At 36.5% G+C, this 19,162-nt stretch overlaps 2 pseudogenes; one reads left to right on the plus strand and one right to left on the minus strand.

Annotated features, from left to right (window-relative positions):
* Positions 1-6,968: 6,968 nt before the first annotated feature.
* Ppih-ps1 (peptidylprolyl isomerase H, pseudogene 1) lies at positions 6,969-14,213 on the minus strand (annotated as a pseudogene).
* Mrpl15-ps2 (mitochondrial ribosomal protein L15, pseudogene 2) lies at positions 13,650-18,790 on the plus strand (annotated as a pseudogene).
* Positions 18,791-19,162: the final 372 nt, after the last annotated feature.

The raw sequence follows: 19,162 nt of genomic DNA on the forward strand, positions 1-19,162 counted from the left end.
TTAATTGTTTCAAGTTTCTGGTTAATGATTATAGCTGCTATGTACATAGTTGAAGAAATGTCCTTATGGTAGAATGGAGCATCCGTTCACAATATACCTGGAAGTGGTATAGTTGGGTCTTAAGGTAGATCTATTCCCAGTTTTCTAAGAAACTGCCAAATTGATTTCCAAAGTGGCTGTATCAGTTTGCAATCCCACTTGCTAGACATGTTCCCCTTACTGCACATCTGCACCAACATGGGCTGTGACTTGAGGGTTTGATCTTAGATGGTGTGTTTAAGATGAAATGTCTACGTAGTTTTGACTAGCATTTCCCTGAAGGCTAAGGATATTAACAGATATTTGCTTTTCAGCCATTTGAAATCTCCATTGAGAATTTTGTTTAGATCTGTACCCCACTTTTTTTTTTTTTGGATTTTTTTTTTTTTATTAACTTGAGTATTTCTTATATACATTTCGAGTGTTATTCCCTTTCCCGGTTTCCGGGCAAACATCCCCCTCCCCCCTCCCCTTCCTTATGGGTGTTCCACTCCCAACCCTCCCCCCATTGCCGCCCTCCCCCCATAGACTAGTTCACTGGGGGTTCAGTCTTAGCAGGACCCAGGGCTTCCCCTTCCACTGGTGCTCTTACTAGGATATTCATTGCTACCTATGGGGTCCAGGGTCAGTCCATGTATAGTCTTTAGGTAGTGGCTTAGTCCCTGGAAGATCTGGTTGCTTGGCATTATTGTACTTTTGGGGTCTCGAGCCCCTTCAAGCTCTTCCAGTTCTTTCTCTGATTCCTTCAACGGGGGTTCTATTCTCAGTTCAGTGGTTTGCTGCTGGTATTCGCCTCTGTATTTGCTGTATTCTGGCTGTGTCTCTCAGGAGCGATCTACATCCGGCTCCTGTCGGTCTGCACTTCTTTGCTTCATCCATCTTGTCTAATAGGGTGGCTGTATATGTATGTGTACCCCACTTTTTAAGTGGACTGTTTGATTTGCTGATGTCTAGCTTTATGAGTTCTTCACACATTTTTGATATTAGTTCTCTGTCAGATGTGGAGTTAGTAAAAATAAAAAACAAAATACAAAAAAAAATTTCCACTTCTGTAGGCTGCTGTTATGTCTTATTGACCAATGTCATTGCCTTAAAAGAAAATTTTCAGTTTAATGAGGTCTCATTTACTAATTGTTCATCTTCAGGCCTGTGCTGCCAGTGTTCTATTCAGGAAGATGTTTCCTGTGACAATATGTTCAAGGCAATTCCCCATTTTCTCTTCGGTGTATCAGGTTTTATGTTGAGGTCTTTGATCCACTTGAAATTGAGTTTTGTGCAGGGAGATAGAAAAGGATCTATTTGCTTTATTCTACATGCTAACACCCAGTTAAACCAGCATAATTTGTTGAAGACATCTTTTTTTTCCATTATGTAATTCTGGCTTCTTTATTTTAAAAAATCAGTTATCCATGGGTGTGTCGACTTACAACTTTGTCCTTGATTTGATTTCATGGTTCAGTCTGTTAGTTTTTATGCCAATACTATGCAGTTGTTATTATTAATCTTCTGTAGTCTAGTTTGAGATCAGGGTTAGTGATACCTGCAGAAGTGATATTGCACGGGATTGTTTTAATTATCCTGGGGTTTTTGTTTTACCATATTAAGTTGAATATTGTCCATTCAAGCGCTGCAAAGAATGGTGTTGGAACTTTGATGAGGATTGCGTTGAATCTGCTGATTGTTTTTGTTAAGATGGCCATTTTTACTATGTTAATAGACCAATCCATGAGCATGAGAGATCCTTCTATAGCACTTATTTTATTTCAACAACTAGCTTCTTAAAATCTTGTTTATTTCTATTTAATTTGTCTGAATAAATCTGACACATGTTATTTTGTGAGATTTTTAGTTCTTATTCTTTTATTATTACATTTAATTATATATAGTAACTACCATATTTTATTATGATATTTTCAGTCATGCATATCAATGTCTTTTAAACATATTCACTTTCCATTTTTCTCTCTCCAGACCCAACTGCTCTTTTATTTTTGAATTCCTAATTAATCCTCTTTCTATGTTCAGTCATATACATATATATATGTATGTATATATGTATATGTATATATTTATTTTTAGCTTTGTTCATTGTAGGCTTAAATTTTTTAAATATTATTTTTATTTTTATATTGTATAACCTCTCTTTTAGCCTATTACCCACTAGAGGTAGTGAAAAAGAAAGGTTACTAGGATACAAGGGAAGTTGTGCTGTTTAGATATAGCTTTTTTTTTTTTTTTTCGAGTAAATCTAGTCTGTATTGTCAGATATACGCCAGCAGTCTTGTTTAGTAGTGTCCGGATAACAAACAACCTTGGTGGCATGACCCAGCAGAAACAGCCAGGCCTCAGCCAAATTGTCAGGAGTAAGCAAGAGCAACCAAGACCAGGAGAAGCTCTCACTGAAGACCGAAATGAGAGACCAAGGAAGTGTTACAAGCTAGATATTTAAGCTGGCCTTCACTGTCAATTGAGTACTATTTATACTCTCTGTAAATATCACGTGTTCTCTATGGGTTTTTCCTCAGCAAAATATCACATGTATCTGTCTTAACAAAATTTCATGAGAATCTATGTCAGCTGACATCATTCTGCCAATAAGCCTGAGACAGTGGAAATAGGTGAGAAACTGCCGTAATACCACCAAAAGATATTTGGTGTGTTTCTATGAAGTCACAACAAGTGTTGACCAGTAAGGAATGGCAAGATATATTAATACCATCTAGCATCTTCTACCATCTGTTGGGTCCTTCTTAACATCATGTGTCCTTTCGTGTGTCTGCTTTAGCAAAACATCTTTTATCTGTGTCCATTTTAGGAAAACACACCTTCACATGTCTGCTTCAACAAAATACCAATCGATACAACTGAATTTCCAAGAGACCATAAGTATTCACTTCAAGCCTGGGTAAGGAATCATTTATGGGAACATGGGCAATTTATCAGTAGCTATACCAAATAAAAAAATTCTCTCTTCATAAGCAACCATCTGTTTATAGGTCCTCAGAGAAATCTGAGCCTTTGTGAGCTCATCTTTTTGGCAAACATTAACTGACAATACAACCTCAAGAAGTCTCATGAATCCTTCCAACCTACATGAGGGAATCCACATAGACTCAATCTCGACCATATCTTAGGTAGGTGATCACAGTTACTGAGAGGTCAACATCTTATATAGTCGCCATTATAAGTTCAGAATATATCATTCCACAATATTGTATTTCTTCTGTCACTATGAATGCTAGATAACAGAAAGAAAGCTTCTAGCTCAGTTTTAGCTAAAACAGCTAATTTATGCAAATGTGTATTTTGATAATGTTTATACTCCATCTTACTCTTTCTCCTCCCCGGGACTCTCCTCCCACGACCTTTCTATATTCCAACAGGGTCCTGTCTGTTTACATGCCACATGAAAACATTTTATATATTAATAAATATAAAAGATTCATAAATGAGATAAATTGGGGATATTTATTCTGAATGTGACTTGTGTGATTAACTTAAACATCTATACTTTCATGCATTTCCATGAAACAATGTAATTTCATTTTCTTTTATGGATGAGTAAAACTGTATTAAAGACATTCTCAGATAAAGTAAAATTAAAAGAATTTGTCTTCAGACTTTTATCTCCACAGAATGTTTAAAACGAACTACTAAAACAATATGGACAATTCTGAGACATTTGGGTAAAAAAGCACAGTCACCAAGATGGCTCAGTAAATAAAGACACTTTTGCCACCAAGCTTGATGTCTTAAATCTAATTCCTGGAGCCCACATTGTCAAAGGAGAAAACCAATGCACACAACGTATTCTCTGAACTCCACACACATGCCATGGAATATACACACGTGCACACACACACACACACACACACACACACGTGCACACACACACACACACACACACACACACACACACACACACGTACCAAAGAACAGCAAAATGTGCAGAAATAAGATAGTATAAATTGTGTGGGTTCACTTTACTTTTTTCCTTTTTCCGTTTCTTTTTTTCTTCACAGTTTTAGTTTTTCTTTTCTGTTTATTTACTTGTGAAAGGACCTCACTATGTAGAACAGTTTGCATTTATATTTGCTATATAGAGACAGCTGACCTCAAACTTAAGATCCTCTGCCTTAACTCTCTTGAATATTGGGGTTGCATGCATATAGTAACATGCCTGTTTTTATGAGTATCTTTAACAGATGTCACTAAAAAATAAGTTATCTCACCATCTGATGTGGCAGCCAACATATGTAGGGAAATGCTCAAGGAAATAATATCTTAAATGCAGGATAAGTTTATTAAAAAGATCACTGAACATAGAGAAGGAAGAATATCGATTTCAGCAGGGACTGCATGGTCCATTGCACTGCAGCCTGTCCTAGGTAAAGATGAAGGAGTCACACTTTAATGCAGATATCATAATTATTAATCCAGTTTACATTTTCTCTTAGAATAATCTTTTTGTCATATATAAATGATGAGATAAACAAATTACAGTATGATAAGGAATAAAGTAAACAAATGAAAAACTAGTTTTGATGCTTCCCAAAAGGTGGTAAAGTATCCAGTGAGAAGTTCAATATAGAATACTTAAGATGTCAAAGTAACCCATAGGAAGTCAGCAAGACAAAAACAAGAGGATAAAAATAGAGGGATCAATCCCAATATAATATAATGGCAAATTTTAACCCTAACATCGCAATATTATTCCAATTTCATGTTCTACTTTTCTCAATGAAAACACAAAATAAAATAGTACTCAATAATAAGGAACTAAGTTTACATATAATGACATGTGAAGGTTAAAAGTTGATGCCTAAAGCCAAGACTAGAAATACATGCCTATTATCCTAGGTACTTAAAATGCCAACACAGGTTGGTGGCAAGTTCAAGTCCTGACTTAGATAGATAGCAAGTTCAAAGTTAATGTGGGAAGTTTAGGAAGTCCCTGAAAAACAAAGGAAAATAGTGAAGATGAAGTAAGATATGCAATTCAGTGGTAGAGGCAGCTTTGGTTACATGCTATGCTCACAATATACTGTGACTATATGATACTCTATGGAAAACAATTTATAATAATTCAGCAAAGTAACAATATGCCAGATTTAGAGTTAAAACACTTAGTATTGGAATTCTCATGCATCTTTCTTCTTAGTTCCTTAAGTTAGTCCTCATTCTCTCTCATTTTCTCTATTATTTTAGAGTTTCATCACTTGAATATTCTGGCCAAATTATATACTGTAGATTGATATATAATAATTATTACCACATATTAGGTGACCTATTAAATTTCCATTGCCCCTAAATATTTATCTACCTTTTTTTCAGGTAAAGTCTCAGTTATTTATTTTGTATAGATGTATAAAATTTACAGGTTCCAATTTCAGGAAGTCATTAATTATTTTATCTTTCCTTAAATCCAGGAGTGGATAAAAATAAGGAAATAAATATTTATGCCAGGGAGACACAACTCATTAACCTGGTACAATTAAATAAAATGTAAGAAATAATGAAATGTTATTATTTATAAAGCATCCAATCAAAAGATATGTCATTTAGCAAAATTCAAAACATATAAAACAATGAATAAAACTTCAAAGTAAAATTAAGAAATCTCTATTGTACACTAAGATAATATAAATATTTAAAATAATAAAACTCCATGATTTAAAAGGTTGATTTTTCTTGGACATTATATATTTGGTCCTTACTTATTTATCTCATGAAAGTAATTCTGTCTATGATAAACAGATTATTATATACTTTAATTTTTACAAGATCCCACAGTCAATATCTTTGGTACATTGTTACTAAGTATTTAAAATCAATTACATTTTTTATGGAAACCATCTTACATTGAAAGCATATTAAACTTAGATAAGTACATATGAAATTTTACTTGCAAGAGTTACGTATGATGTAGGTTTATGGAACAGAAAGAGTCTACTTTTCTGTTTTAAACAGTGAGTGAAAATCTTAAGAATCAAGAGTACATTTGTAAGTCAGACAGCTGAGCCTCATGAGGACATTAATGAAAACAGTGTTTGGCATTTCACTCCTGTAAATAAAGCTGCTGAATAGCAGTGCGTCAGTGATCAATATTGTCTAATTCAAAGCCAGACGCCTTTGTAATTGCAAAGGATAAGGGAAAATAAATCAATCAAGAAAATGTTCTAAACTTCTTGTTCAGTATCTAACTTTAAAATGCCATTTGTTCTCCTATTTTCCAGTGGCACCTCTAAAGTAGAGAAAGAAACACATTTGCAGCACAGCAGTGAGCTCATCATTCAATAGAGATATTGAAACTGCCAAGAGGCTCTGTCAAGGCTGAAAATACTTTTATGCAAATGCTTGTCAAAAGTACTGTTGCCATGCTGACACGTAATATGCTACTTTTCATGGTGCTACAATGGTTTATTTCCTTTCGTAACTTAAAAAAGGTTGATAATAATCTCTTCAATGTAGGCCTTTTCATTAAAGGACATTCTGATATGCTTTGAGGGGAAATATGTTTTGAAATTTCACTGTATTCAGATTCATTCTCCAGCTTGAGTGAGTTACATATTTCCAATTGTAGGTAATTCAAATCTGTTAAGCCATTTCATATAACTATAAGATTTTCCTCATGCTCAAAAAATGCACAACTTCATAATTAAAAATATGAGTTTTTATTTTGAAATACATGTTGGAATATTTTGGGGTAACTTTTTGGTGAATTAAAAAATGTGCATTTCTGTCTTGTAAATTTTATGATTGCTTTCCTTTGCTTTTGCATAGTTTCATTGTAATATATGCATGTATTTATTTTCTGGGAGTGTCATTGATCTTCTTGAATATGAGGTTATATATATTGTATCTATATATATTTTCAATATTCATATATATGTATATATTCATATATACAGTCATATTGATATAGATAGAAAAACTCATAAGGAATCATACTACAATTTACCTAAAATTACATAATATACACATCAGTATGAATACAAACACACACACATAATTTAAGTGAAATTTTCTCATCTGGATCTAAATGGTTTCTCACAAAAAGAGCCATAGATTATCTTTCAAAAACCCTATCACGAGGCATGAGGAATTCCCAATTTTGCTGTTCATCAGAGGAGTCAATGAGACTCATAAAGCAATATGGACTACTGCTATTGTGCTTGTTTGCCTACTAGATGTTGAAGACAATTCTGTATTCCTGAAGGCACCATGTACTTTGTACACAGGACACTGAGAATCTGCTCTAGTTTTAACCTCAAAATATTCCTGAAGGCTAGCCTTCAATGGCACTAAATGGTAGCATGAAAGTTTCCTAGGTACACATGCAGTCAATAGCCTTACCCAGCTCTTATACCTTTGAAGTACAAAGAGCAATCACCATAGCTTGATATCCCTAAAGGTGCAGTAGTGGCATGTATAACTTGGCACTAACCAAAACCTCTGTAATTGAACTTACGGTTTTCACAACATGAAGGAAATCATGACTGATACTGGAAACCTAGCCAACTATCCAGGGATAGTAAAGTAGTGGATTTTGGAGCGATCCTTCAACCACCATATTACTAAACCATCGTAATCTCCAAATACATTCTAAGTATTTATTGTTATAGCCACATATACATATATCTTATTTATCGTCGAAGAAACTCCTCTTTCCAACAGATAAAGAACAATTTTCAAAAGCACAACCCTTCAAAATTCAAAGATCCAATCACTGTTACAGAAGAAAGAGCAGAAGCATTACAGGAGCCTAAAGGACAGGAAGTTTACAGCATATTCTAGGTATATCAGAGAAGCAATACCAAGGAAATCTTGTAAATATTGCTGAATAAAGATGAACCACACCAACAGACACACTGTTGTAGAAGAGGAATACTTTCCCTCAAATTGAGGATTTTCTTTTTTATTATTATTGCTACATACATACATACATACACACATACATAATGAATATAAATATAATATTGTACTTATTTAGTGTATTGATACAACTTAAGAGCTGACGCTTTTGTATTGGATAACCAGTTAGGAGGCTTATTACTGGTGAAGTCTCACTCTCATTCTCAGCTATCATTTATTGTGTGTAACACTGCATCTAGAGGTGGGGCCCATGAATTCCTCCATTTAAATTAGCCTATCTATTGATATTAACATTTTGTATATTCATTTATTGAACATAAATTTCTTAAATACTCATCAGGCACTGAAATCACAGTAGTAAATAATATATTTTCCCTACCTTAAGGAATTATTTGTCACTCTTTTTCCCCGTATTGTTTATAGTATCTGGGTTTCATATAATCAGAGAAATATTTTAAAAACTGGAATTTATTAGTTGAAGGTATAGCAATAGTATTTGAAGGTTCTTTAATAAGGCATAGAAAAACATCACCTAATGAGAATTGACAATTTTTACTTGGATGTGGTATGTTGGATTCGGGACATAAAATTTTACACAGGCAAAATGGGATATAATGACCTTGGAGTCAAAAACTGGGTTGGTTGCGTTATTGATGTAAGAACCATAAAGGAATAGATGGCCCTGTAAAACTCTGCATTCACTTTTGCTTTTGTCCTTCATGCCAAAAATAAGGGGTGAGAGGAGTGATTCCTAGGCCGTCAAGCTTAGGCTGAGGCAGCAGTATTCATTTGCTTAAATATAAGTCAAAGTGGCAGATCCAGTTTCTCAGCCTTCAAGTAGTCTTTATGTGATCGTTCAGTAGTAATCTATTTCTCACACTCTGTGGAGAAGCAATGTAACGTGAAATCCCCTTCACAATTCATTTTTAGGATGGCATTGACCACTGAGGTATCAGCTCAAAAATTTGTTTGTGGGCAAACCAGAAAAGTTCCCATTTTCTTCAATAGTTTTCACTACTGACGTTTAATGCAGTGATAACATTCTAGACTGACCCAATAACTTCCTGTAAGCCTTCTGCTAAGTGAAGGTGGAGAAATTTACTAAAGGATACTGATTTAAAATATAAATTCCTGTAAGTTCCTTTTGCAAATGGAAATGTATTACACCAGGGAAGAAAGATAATTGTCCTTTCATCAGGCTCACTATCTCAATATGAGACATTACAGTGTTGCTAATTTGGCACTTTAAGTGATAGAGCTAAGCTAATAGAAAGCTTAATGCAGTCCCCAAACATGTCAGTATCTGGAAGCATGTGTGAAAATTCTTTTGTCACCCACTATTAATTATTCAAAACAGTCTCAAAATCTAATAAGTGATATTCCTTGGATAATGTTGGCAGGATAGCTGAGATATGTTTGGATGGGTTTGACAGGCTTCTGATTTATATTGTACTATTTCCAATTACATATGCTTAATCACATATATACAAGGAAGGAAAAGCTGAAATTTTGTATTTAGTATTTGACTATTTTACCTATGCATATAATAAATTTTAGTTGCTTAACTCCATTATCTTCCCTTTGCCTCTCTCTTTTTTCCACTAAATCTCTTCTTCCTAAGAAATCAGTGTTTTCTGTCTTGTTTAACTGGAGTTACTTGAAAGAATATGAATGTGATGTTATTTACTGGAACATGGATAACTTTCGGTGACTACACAATAAGAGAAAATGGGAACCCACTCCCAGTAACTCAGGGTCAGTGATTCTTCATATGCCCTTTCCACATCCATGATTCTGTTAGAGATTTTTTTATGATAACAAACTATGACCACGAACAACTTTGGAGGAGAGGGTCTATTTCAGCTTACAAGTTCACAGTATAATTCATAATCCAGGGAAGTCAGGGCAGGAACTTAAACAGGTCAGAAACTGTTTGCTTTCACTACCTTATTTAGTCTGCTCTCTTGTACATTCTAGGATCACATGCCAAAGAGTGGCATCATCCACAGTGATCTAAGTTTTCTCATATCAGTCACTAATAAAGACTTGCCGATAGGCAAAGCTTATGGAGGTGTTTTCTCAGTTGAGAGTCCTTCTTTCCAAGTGACTCTAATTTATGTCAAGTTGACAAAAACATGATCCACGACTCAGAGAAAATGTTAACAAACTTATGCTGTATATGTCGCATGTACATAACCAGAGTTCTAAATGCAAATGCCATGTCATATTCAGAAGAGAATTTTTATGTTACTCCTTCCTTTTTTCATTTTTTATTGGATATTTTTAATTTACATTTCAAATGTTATCCCCTTTTTCAGCTTCCCTTCCATAAACCCTTTATCCTATCCCCCCTCACCCTTCTTCTATGAGCACATTCCTCCACCCATTCAACCACTCTTTCCTGCCTCCCTGCCCTGACATTCCCCTACACTGGTGAGTCCAGCCTTGGTAGGACCAAGAGCTTCTCTTCCTCTTGGTACCCAACAAGGCCATCCTCTGCTACATATGCAGCTGGAGCCATGGGTCTGTTCATGTGTAGTCTTTGGGTGGTGGCTTTGTCACTGGGAGCTCTGGTGGATTGGTATTGTCATTCTTATGGGGTTGCAAACCCTTTTAGCTCCTCCAATCCTGTCTCTAACTCCTCCAATGGGGACCCTGTTCTCAGTCCAATGGTTGGCTGCTACTAATGGTCTCTGTATGTCAGGCTGTGGCAGATACTCTCAGGAGACAGCTATATCAGGCTCCTGTCAGCATGTACTTCTTGGCATTAGCAATATTGTCTGGGTTTGGTGGCTGTATGTGTATGGGCTGGATCCCCAGGTTGTGTTGTCTCTAGATGGCCTTTTCTTAAGTCTCTGCTCCAAACTTTGTTTCCCTATTTCTTCCTATTAATATTTTTCTTCCCCCTTCTAAGAAGGACTGAAGCATCCTCACTTGGGTAGTCCTTCTTCTTGAGTTTCATGTGGCCTGTGGATTTTAATGTACACAATGGAGTACTGCTCAGCTATTAAAATCACTGGCTTCATAAAATTCATAGGCAAATGGATGGAACTAGAAAATATTATCCTGAGTGAGGTAATCCAAACACAAAAAACATACAGGGTATAAACTCACTGATAAGTGGATATTAGCCCAAAAGCTTTAATTTCCCAAGATACAATCATCAGACCACATATTACTTCTTTCTATTCCAGCCTCTTACATTCTTTGTGGTATATAACCTTATTCTCAGTCTCTGATATTCTTCATTGTTTTATATATCCTGGTGGGGTTGGTAGAGATTTTCTGTTTAGGGCCAAACACTTCATTTATTTTTGGAACTTAGAGAAGTTTAAAAAACAAACAAACAAACAACATTTTATTTGAAAGGAAATGTCATGCAATCACAATATTATTAAATTGCTCTTCTGTTGTAGTCTCTGCTTTCCAACGACAGAGTCATTTCATTTATTTATTTATTTATTTATTTATTTATTTATTTATTTATTTATTTATTGTGGTTGTTCATACATTCTTGTGGCTTGTTTTTTGTTCTATCAGACATTCTGGGGTGCCTTTTCTTTCTCCTGCTTTCATTTGCATAGTGCATTTAAAGTTTTTTTGGTTCTCTTTCACTATTTGCTAAGGATAATGGATCACATAATATGTTTTCATACATGTTATTACATTTTACTGTATTTCAAAAGTCCCAAAATTCAACTTTCAAAGTTCACAATAGAAAGGTATTTAGTTTGTTTTATAAATTCACTAAACATAATGATGCTACAATATTCTTTCAGGCATTTTCATTACTCTATAAAATCACATCATTTATATGAGAAGTCAACAATATTTTCCCCAATACAACATCTTGAGTATAATTAATTACATTGTGTTTCTATGTTATGATAGTCATTTACTATAAATAGACCATGAAATATGGTGTGTTGTGACAGCCTTAACTTGCCAGCCATATCATCAAATTCATTCATGTGATGATATTTACCAGTACTTTTTTTTCAAATGGCCAAACCCTTTGTTAGATGGGTTTACCTTTAATCATCTGAAGAAAAGAGTTCATACTTTTTACATTTATTTTTAACAATGTCATTATTTCTTGCATCAATTAATTGATCCTTTGTGTACAGTACAAAATTTAAACAGGATAATGGTTCTGATCTGTGATAATTCCATGTCCTGGATCACACAATGTGAAGGCAGGAAGGCAAACAGAGAGGTCAGTTTGGCTTGTCAGACTCAAGGGAGGATGTCATCCAAAACACCAGAAGAACTGGTTCAGCCTTCGTCTAGTTACATTTCTCCACACTGTGAGATTACCACTGGTGTTTGGGGCTTACTGTTGAGGCCTGTGTGAACATTCCCAATCTTTCACATCACTAGAAGCCCATCAATGACTATATGCTTCCTACTGAGCCAACCACACTTAGGACATGTGATGAAGAACTGGCACCTATTTGTCTTGGAACCACTGTTTACCATGGAAAGCATGTGTGGACCTGAGTGTCTACGTATAAGTTTTCAGCTGTAAACGGATCCTGATAAATACCATCAACCCCAGAACCTTCACCATTAAGAAAATCTTCACCCTGGATCACAAACTCCTTTATGATCCTGTGGAAGGAGCTTATTTTGTATCCTATCAGAAACCCATCCTTTCTGAACTCTCCAGTGAAGGATTACCTAAAGTTCTCGTAAATCTTAGGTACCACATCTGCAGTCAGCTTGATCTTCATGCCACCAACTCCCTAGCTGCCAATGCTGACATCAAAGACAAACACAGGGTTGACTGGACTAGAATTTGCCACCATTATTGCTTTGCTCTAAACAATGAAATTAATAACATATCCCAACAGGTTTTGTTGGGTCATTTAATGTTGTTTGTCTTCTATGTGTACCTTAAGAACTGCATCTCATTTTTCTTATTTAATTTTTCTTTGAATCAAAGTAAAATTCATCATTTCAATAATGTTAAAGCATTAAATCCAGCTCATTTATTATAAAGAAAAACAAAACAAATTTCCCAATGTTTTCATAACTGCAAAAAGAAATCTTGTACCCATTATGAGGTTGCTTTCTATTTTCTATCTATACTTCTTAGAAACAACTGGCCTGATTTTTGTTGCTGTGGACTGGCTTGTTTGGGGCACCTGTATATAAAAACCGTACAAAATATGCTTTATTTATTCTATTCTGCATGACATTCTCTATATTTGAATGATATAAACTGAAGCAATATTTGATCCCTCATTATTTAAACTAGATTAAACTATTGTATTTTATCTTTTTTTTTTCGGAGCTGGGGACTGAACCCAGGGCCTTGTGCTTGCTAGGCAAGCGCTCTACCACTGAGCTAAATCCCCAACCCCCTAAACTATTGTATTTTAATTAAAAATAATTATATCCTTTCCTCCCTTCCTCTCCCCTTTAACATTTTCCATGAACATTCTAGCACCTTCTCAAATACAAGGTTTCTTTAATTACTACTGTTCCATTTATACTTATAAAAGCATGAAGTGGCTCCTGAGTTACTTTCCTGTTGCCTGTATGTATATGAATTACAGGGTAGACCCTGTTGGTATGCAGTTGGATAACCAACTATGGAGCATCTCTCTAATGGGAGATTATTCCCCCTGACCTCAGCATCCTCTAGTTTCCTATGTCTTGTCTAGGTCTAGACCACTGCATGGAAGAATGCCTACTGGCATTGTCCTTGTTCAGGTTCTGTTTAGGCAGCAATGCTGAAGGTGAAGTTTCTCTGTCATTTCTAGGAAAAACTATCTCAGAGAAGATTTTATATTTCTCTAGGTATCACAATCTTTCGGTCCCTCTTCCTTAATCTTCTCTGAGACATAGGTACAGAAATATTTTGATCTGTTGGGGCTTTCTTTATGGTTTCCATCTGCTGCAAAGAAAAGCAGAATTGGTTGGAGCTACATTTCTTTGTGGGAATTAGGATAAGTTTTATAACAGAGTGAATTATTGTACTTTTCTAATAAAGGGGAAGCAGTGGGTTCTCTTCAAAGACCAATGCCATAGCTATTCCTGGCTAGTTTACTAGTTTTACAGTACCAAGCATGATGTGCCTTGTATTGAATGAGATATAAGTTCAATTTAATAGCTCTCAGTTCTTGCCAAGATACTTATGCCAGTACTATAACAGTAAAAATAATATTGCTGCGATGACAACTGTTTTTTGTTATTAGATATTTTTTATTTACATTTCAAATGTTATCCCATTTCCTGGTTTTCCGACCATAAACGCCTATCCTATTCCCCATCCCCCTTCTTCTATAATGGTGTTCCCTCACCCATCCAAACACATCTTCGTGCCTCTCCATCCTGATGTTCCCCTACACTGGGGCATCGAGCCTTGGAAGGACCAAGGGCTACTCCTACCATTGGTGCCCAACAAGGTCATCCTCTGTGACAACTGCCACTGAAGCTATAGATCTTGTCCATGTGTACGCTTTGGATAGTGATTTAGTCCCTGGGAGTTCTGGTTGGTTGTTATTGTTGTTCTTATGGGGTTGTAAAACCATTCAGCACCCTCAATCCTTTCTCTAACTCCTCCAATGGGGACCACATTCTCAGTTCAATGGTTGGCTGTGAGCATCTGCCTCTGTATTTGTCATGCTCTGGCAGAGCCTCTCAGAAGACAGCTGTATCAGGTTCCTGTCAGCATGCACTAATTGGCATCAGCAATAATGTCTGCATTTAGTGGCTGTACGTGTATGGGCTGGGTCCCCAGATAGGGCAGTCTCTAGATGGTCTTTCCTTCAGTCTCTGCTCTAAAATTTGTCTCCCTATTTCCTCCTATTAATATTTCTGTTACCCTTCTAATTATTGAGGCATCGGCACTTTGGTCATCCTTCTTCTTGAGCTTCATGTGGTCTGTGGATTGTATCTTGGGTAATCTCATTTGGGCTAATGTCCACTTATCAGTGAATGTAAACCATGTGCATTTTTCTGTGATTGGGTTACGTCACTCAGGATGAGATTTTCTTAGTTCCATCCATTTGCCTATGAATTTCACAAAGTCAATGCTTTTAGTAGCTGAGTAGTACTTCATTGTGTAGATGTACCATATTTTTACTCCATTCCTCTGTTGAAGTGCATCTAGATTCTTTCCAGCTTCTGGCTATTATAAATAAGGCTGCTATAAACATAGTGGAGCATGTGTCTTTGTTGTATGTTGGAGCATTTTTTTTTTTTGGTTATATGCCCAGGAGTGTGGATTGTATCTTGGGTAATCTCATTTGGGCTATACCAGGAGTGGTATAGCTGGGTTCTCAAGTAGTGCAATGTCCAATTTTCTGAGGAAACTTCAGGCTCATTTCCAGAGTAGTTGTACCAGCTTGCAATCCCACCAACAATGAAGGAGTGTTCCCCTTTCTCCACATCCTCGCCAGCATCTGCTGTTTCCTGAGGTTTTATTATTATTATTATTATTATTATTATTATTATTATTATTATAAACTTGAGTATTTCTTATTTACATTTCGATTGTTAGTCCGTTTCCCGGTTTCTGGGCCAACATCCCCCCTCCCCCCCTCCCCTTCTATATGGGTGTTCCCCTCCCCATCCTCCCCACAACAATCACGTTCACTGGGGGTTCAGTCTTAGCAGGACCCAGGGCTTCCCCTTCCACTGGTGCTCTTACTAGGATATTCATTGCTACCTATGAGGTCAGAGTCCAGGGTCAGTCCATGTATAGTCTTTGGGTAGTGGCTTAGTCCCTGGAAGCTCTGGTTGCTTGGCATTGTTGTACATATGGGGTTTCGAGCCCCTTCAAGCTCTTCCAGTTCTTTCTCTGATTCCTTCAACGGGGGTCCTGTTCTCAGTTCAGTGGTTTGCTGCTGGCATTCGCCTCTGTATTTGCTGTATTCTGGCTGTGTCTCTCAGGAGAGATCTACATCCGGTTCCTGTCGGTCTGCACTTCTTTGCTTCATCCATCTTGTCTAATTGGGTGGCTGTGGTATGAGATGGAATCTCAGGGTTGTTTTGATTTGCATTTCCCTGATGACTAAGGATGTTGAACATTCCTTTAGGTGCTTCTCAGCCACTTGATACCTCAATTGAGAATTCTTTGTTTAGCTCTGTATCCCATTTTTAAATAGGGTTATTTCATTCTCTGGAGTCTATCTTCTTGTGTTCCTTGAATATATTGAATATTAGCCCTCTATCAGATGTAGGATTGGTAAAGATCTTTTCCCAATGTGTTGGTTGCCGATTTGTCCTAATGACAGTTTCCTTTGCCTTACAGAAGCTTTGCAATTTTATGAAGTCCCGTTTGTCGATTTTTAATCTTAGAGCATTTGCCATTAGTGTTCTGTTTAGGAAAATTTCCCTAGTTACCCATGTGTTGGAGGTTCTTCTGCACTTTTTCTTCTGTTAGTTTGAGTGTATCTGGTTTTATGTGGAGATCCTTGATCCACTTGGATTTGATCTTTGTACAGGGCAATAAGAATGGATTGATTTGCATTCTTCTACATGCTGACCTCCAGTTGAACCAGCGCCACTCACTGATAATGCTATGTTGACAATTGTTATGGTTCAAAGTCATTATAGTTTGCTAGGACTATTGATTGCTTTCCACAATTTGAAGCTTACAGAACAATTTGTGATACAATAAAAGTTGTTCCTTGGGGCAGGAGGGTTTGTGGTCATATCCAGGTCAAATCCTTTAAGTCCTATGGTCAAAGCATATGCTGCCTTCAGCAGTGGGTTCTTGTCTTCATTTGCTAGGAAGTACTCAAGGACAGTAGCAATGGTCCACATTGTTTATTCAGATGCTTGGATTGCCATTACCAACAATGGAAGGTTCTCATACTTAATACTGGGGGTTTTGCTAACCTATGACATTTCTTTGGAACATTATCACTCCTGACTTGTGGTATAGCATCATGTTTTCATTTGCATATTATGTACTTATGCATGATCTTTGAAGAAGCAGTTATTTTAAACTGCTTACCCACTATTAACCAATTGTCTTGTTGTGGTTGTTTAGCTACAGGTGTTAATTTTATGTTCTTATTTGAAACTCTTATCATTTTTTTTCCTGGAGGTGAGGGCCAAACCCAGGGCCTTGCACTTTCTAGGCAAGCGCTCTACCATTGAGCTAAATTCCCAACCCCTATTTTACATTTTAATAAGGCTTGGAAATACTGATGTATAGAAAAATTTGAATTTTTACATATAACCCAGTTCATTTACCTATTGTTGCCTATACTTTTCGTATGACATAAAAAAAAAAAAACCTACTTCCTTTCTAATATTGGCATTTATGGTACATCATGGGGTTACTTTTACTATTTCCCATTAGCTTTGATATACGATTTTTAGAGCGCATGAGGGTTCCTCTGTGCAGCCTGTGCCAACTGTGCCCTCAGGCTCCTGCTTTAACAGCTTTCTAGATCTCTGGAATAATAGGCATGTACCATTCTATTCAATGTAATGATCTTCATTTTTAATCAACCTCAAAGTACTTTCTATTTTTCTTCATAATTTCTTCACTAACTCGTTTTTTTAAAAAGTTCATTTAAGCCACCTCTAGGGTACCCATACAAGACCAGGGCTCATAGCTGATTTGGTGAAAGGTTGCTGAACCAGTCTGGCCCTCTGCTATCCTTGCCGAGAGTGAGAATGGCCATTCTGAATCCCAGCCCTAACTCCAGAAAATAGGAAAGATGACCAAGGGATGGGAGATGAAGTAAGAAAGAGCTTGAAGGGGCTCGAGACCCCATATGAACAACAATCCCAACCAACCAGAGCTTCCAGGGACTAAGCCACTACCTAAAGACTATACATGGACTGACCCTGGGCTCTGACCTCATAGGTAGCAATGAATATCCTAGTAAGATCACCAGTGGAAGGGGAAGCCCTTGGTTCTGCCAAGACTGAACCACCAGTGAACGTGATTTTTGGGGGGAGGGCGGTAATGGGGGGAGAAGGGGAGGAGGAGGGGTTAGGGGAATGTTGGCCCGGAAACCGGGAAAGGGACTAACAATCGAAATGTAAATAAGAAATACCCAAGTTAATAAAGATGGGGAAAAAAAAGAAAGAAAGAAATGTGGCAGAAGCCATTAAGGAGAAAGAACTCTGTCCAACTATGCTTTGTGGGAGGGCAGACTCCATTTTACATCCTAATCCCAAAATATGGACTTGAAGAAGGACATAGTTTGAGGCACCAATACCAGCCTTCGAGTCTTGGAAACTACAGTATCTCATTCATTTATGTTGAGTTGATCCAACTGTATTTATTGACTTAACCTAGCTTGTGAATGGGAGAGGTGTGTCCATCAAACCACTTAAAAAGGATTACAGGATCCAGCTGTTTGAAGACAGTGCTGATACTTTTCAAGCAAAAGTTAATTAAAGGTGTAGTTGGCTTCAGAATTAGCCATTACTCCAATTGAAAAAAAAAGTCAGTAGGTTGTTATTACTGCCTTCTATGATCCAAGAAGACTAGAATTTCTGTGCAAGCTCATTCCATTCCTTCTGTGAGGACAATCCATTCCAAAATGAATGCTCCCACCTGAGGCACTAGTGCCCTATTTTACAGATGCAGAAAACAGAGGGTACCAGGTGACCCTGCCAAGTTTCCTGATGCAACATTTGATCTCGCCATTAAGTATGACTACTTTCTTCTTGATACCACAAAGGATAAACTCTACAGAATCCTCAGGATTCAAGGCATATTTCCTTTAATCTTGCTCCAGGCTGGGTGGTGAATTCGGCAAATAAGAAAATTCTAAAGCCTACACACCTACAGATGAGAATCATCTCAAATATTGCAGTTCCTAATCTCCTTTCCAATAAATCAAGACTTGTTGTGAGCCAGACAGGGGTTGAAACATGGATTCCTATGAGTCTTAAAACCTTGGCATTGATAACCAGCCTTCGCTCTGCTTAGATCTTTTGTCTTTTTTCCATCTGAAATCAAATCACAGGCAGCAAATGCTGCATGGATGAAAAACAAATATTTTACATTTTTCATTTGTGTGAATTTTATATATTTCCTGTTGCTACTATCTTCTGGTTTATTTCCACTGTTAGTCAATGGAAATATTTCACATAATTTCAAGATTTTTTTAATTTAAAGTTAATTTTTTCATGACAAGTCATATGGAATATCTGGGTAATTATCTCATGTACATATAAGAAGAATTTGTATTTTGTTGTCTAAGAGTAAAGTGTCATATGCATAGGACATTCACAAAACCTTTTAGATTCCAAATAATATATGATT

This window comes from Rattus norvegicus, chromosome X (assembly GCF_036323735.1).
Source record: "Rattus norvegicus strain BN/NHsdMcwi chromosome X, GRCr8, whole genome shotgun sequence".
In the NCBI taxonomy this organism is placed as follows: Eukaryota; Metazoa; Chordata; class Mammalia; order Rodentia; family Muridae; genus Rattus; species Rattus norvegicus.